The sequence below is a fragment of the Phalangium opilio genome, unplaced genomic scaffold (genome assembly GCF_054372755.1).
Source record: "Phalangium opilio isolate 3A_F unplaced genomic scaffold, DU_Popi_V2 ptg001156l_1, whole genome shotgun sequence".
NCBI classification, from domain to species: domain Eukaryota; kingdom Metazoa; phylum Arthropoda; class Arachnida; order Opiliones; family Phalangiidae; genus Phalangium; species Phalangium opilio.
In genome coordinates, this window is record NW_028324254.1 from 120,225 (window position 1) to 123,974 (window position 3,750).

Genomic DNA, 3,750 nt, shown 5'->3' on the forward strand with positions numbered 1-3,750 from the left:
CATAGCATTAGGATAGCATTAGCATAGCATAGCATAGCATTAGCATAGCATAGCATTAGTATAGCTTAGCATAGCATAGCATTAGCATAGCATAGCATAGCATAGCATTAGCATAGCATAGCATTAGCATAGCATAGCATAGCATAGCATAGCATAGCATAGCATTAGCATAGCATAGCATTAGCATAGCATAGCATAGCATAGCATAGCATAGCATAGCATAGCATAGCATAGCATAGCATAGCATAGCATAGCATAGCATAGCATTAGGATAGCATTAGCATAGCATAGCATAGCATAGCTTAGCATAGCATAGCTTAGCATAGCATAGCATAGCATAGCATAGCATAGCATAGCATTAGCATAGCATTAGCATAGCATTAGCATAGCATAGCATAGCATAGCATAGCATAGCATAGCATAGCAAAGCATAGCATAGCATAGCATAGCATAGCATAGCATATCATAGCATAGCATAGCATTAGCATAGCATAGCATTAGCATAGAATTAGCATAGAATTAGCATAGCATAGCATAGCATAGCATAGCATTAGCATAGCATAGCATAGCATAGCATAGCATAGCATAGCATAGCATAGCATAGCATAGCCTAGCATAGCATAGCATTAGCATAGCATAGCATTAGCATAGCATAGCATAGCATTAGCATAGCATAGCATAGCATAGCATAGCATTAGGCTAGCATTAGCATAGCATAGCATTAGGATAGCATTAGCATAGCATAGCATAGCATTAGTATAGCTTAGCATAGCATAGCATTAGCATAGCATAGCATAGCATAGCATTAGCATAGCATAGCATTAGCATAGCATAGCATAGCATTAGCATAGCATAGCATAGCATTAGCATCGCATAGCATAGCATAGCATAGCATAGCATAGCATAGCATAGAATAGCATTAGGATAGCATTAGCATAGCAGAGCATAGCATAGCATAGCATAGCATAGCATTAGGATAGCATTAGCATAGCATAGCATAGCATTAGCATTAGCATAGCATAGCATAGCATTAGCATAGCATAGCATAGCATAGCATTAGCATAGCATAGCATTAGCATAGCATTAGCATAGCATAGCATAGCATCGCATTAGCATAGCATAGCATAGCATAGCATAGCATAGCATAGCATAGCATATTATAGCATAGCATAGCATTAGCATAGCATAGCATAGCATAGCATAGCATAGCATAGCATAGCATAGCATATAGCATAGCATAGCATATAGCATAGCATATAGCATAGCATATAGCATAGCATAGCATAGCATAGCATAGCATAGCATAGCATAGCATAGCATAGCAACGTTCCGTTGATGTTATTACAGCAGCAGAAATACAAAGGCTTAGCAAAATAAGAAGTACCCTAAGGTCAAGGGTGAAAGTTTCTATTTTCCTTCTCATTTGAAAGTCGGAAAACATTCCCTCAAAATAAAAAAAATATCGACCATGCGTAAAAGAAACAAAAAGTTTTATTTTATTCCAAGTTAGAAATAGATTAACTTCTAAAATTTGGAGAAAATGCGGCGAAAGTCAAGGGGGATTCTGGTGAAATATAGCTTTGGTTAACTTTACTTCTGCTAGAAAAAAAGATGGAAGGAGTTTTGCGAACAGAGTGAACTGAGTGACTTATCGTATAGCTCGCGGACTCAAGAAATAAATAAAAAAACTTTCCAAATACGACTTTGTCGAACAGGGAATTGGAAACTTCTGTAAATTTCTTTTACTCGCTCACATCCTTATTGAATTTCTTAAATATTTTCATGAATAATGATTCAATAACCTATACAGTAAGTACTTAAGTATTTGACGATGATTTAAAGTTGAATATTCTTTAAGAAAATTTTATAAATTCCTGATAACAGTTCTAAAAATATTTTTCTTGAAATTCCCTTATAAATATGATCATGAATACTTTCGGAACTTTACACGAATGTCACCCGAGACATTTGATGAACTGGCCAAGCTTTTGCATGGCTCATTAAAAAAAAACCCTCATCTAGAGAGCCATTGTCCACTAAACATCGCCTCGCTATAACTTTGAGGTATGTACGCATTGTTTCTCCATTGAATATAAATATATTTTTTGTGCTATTTCTAAATTGTGTTACTTTTCCATTACTAAAAGTGGTTTTACTGTTTTAGGTATTTAGCAACAGGGGAAAGTCTTGCTAGCATTCCTTATGGCTTTCGTATAGGGAAAAGCACTGCACATGCAGTTATTACTGAGACATGTGATGCTCTTTGGGAGGTTTTACAACCTTTAGTTTTGAAAGTATGGTCTCTTATCTTTAAAAATCCATTTCTACTAGTAATTTTAAATGTAATAAAAAAATGTGGACGGAAGCTGCGTTCGAGTACAGCCGTCAATGGCAATATCCTAACTGTTGTGGGGCCGTTGACGGTAAACACATTACAATACAACAGCCACCAAATAGCGGATCCATGTTATTTAATTATAAAGTAGACGTTAATGGGTTCCACAAGTCGCTTGTCAAACCCTTTGCGCTTGCCAATCTGCATTTCCGTAAACGTCTGGAAAATCCCCCAGCATGGCGCGCGGTATCAAAATTTTACCCCAGGCAAGCGACTTGTGGATTTCTTTAAGAATGTTTATGTGAACTGCAAGATCCTCAATACAAAAATTTTACTCTCACTAAAGGGTACAAACTCAATTGTATTGATGGCAGTGGTTGATGCTGAATACAGATTCTTGGCCGTGGATATCGGAGGGTATGGTTCTAACTCGGATGGTGGTATTTTTGGATCATCGGACATTGGTAAAGCATTAAACAGTGGACAAATAGGATTTCCCGAGCCAACCAAGCTACACGATAGCATCCGTTTGAAAGCTCGTCGAAACTTGATCGACATAGCGTTGTACAGAATCGGGTTGATGGCGCTTGCAGAACATCAAATACCACAGTTCCATGTAGCGCTCTTCCGCTAACGAGTTGTGGACTACGAGCAAACGATAGGGCAACCAGAAAATGGCAAAAACAGCCACGACAACCACCAACATTTTCACAACCTGGAAAATATCAAATTGAAAGAAAATCGTATCAAGCGACAATATTTTGAACTTTTGTTTAATTTAAAACTGAAAAGTGAAAAATAATGAATAGTTAAGCCTAAATTCAGAAACTAAAAAAAAAAATAACTCGTCAAGCCATGAATTTATTTATTAACATGAATATACATGTGTATCATTAGCCTTTCTATCATGTTATTCAGGGATGGGAGGGATCTTTCTGTAACATACGCGTTTAACGTCATCGCGCTAGCCAATCAAAATCGAGACACCTGGAAGTTCGAACAGCAGATGACCAGTTTAACGAAACCATAGAGATAGGAAAATATATACCTCTAGAGTCACAACATGGAAGCGTTTACATGGTTTTAAAAAGTGCGGCCTGCCTCGGGATATACGTTGTGACTCTAGAGGTATATATGTTCCTATCTCTATGAACGAAACTGTATGAGGATTGAGGGATACAATTTTCGGTTAGGTTTACCAAACTGCGTCAAGTGTATATTAAAAATGATCGCCGATACGTGAAAAAATATCTCAACACGATGCCCGAAGGTGATTTTAATCTTTTAAACAAAAAATAACTGCCTGCAATGTTTTTCCTGAAACTGAAAACTGTTGGTAAAGTGCTAGCCCTTGGCCATTAAGAAAATGAATGTAACGGTTGCAAATAAACTATTAACATTTGAAATCGTGAGAA

The 3,750-nt window shown here is 37.1% G+C and overlaps 1 long non-coding RNA gene across 1 annotated transcript; it reads left to right on the plus strand.

Annotated features, from left to right (window-relative positions):
- Positions 1 to 1,384: 1,384 nt before the first annotated feature.
- LOC149587439 (uncharacterized) lies at positions 1,385 to 3,750 on the plus strand. The gene is made up of 2 exons (XR_016380196.1): positions 1,385 to 2,064; positions 2,165 to 3,750. It is a non-coding gene; the product is annotated as an uncharacterized LOC149587439 (long non-coding RNA).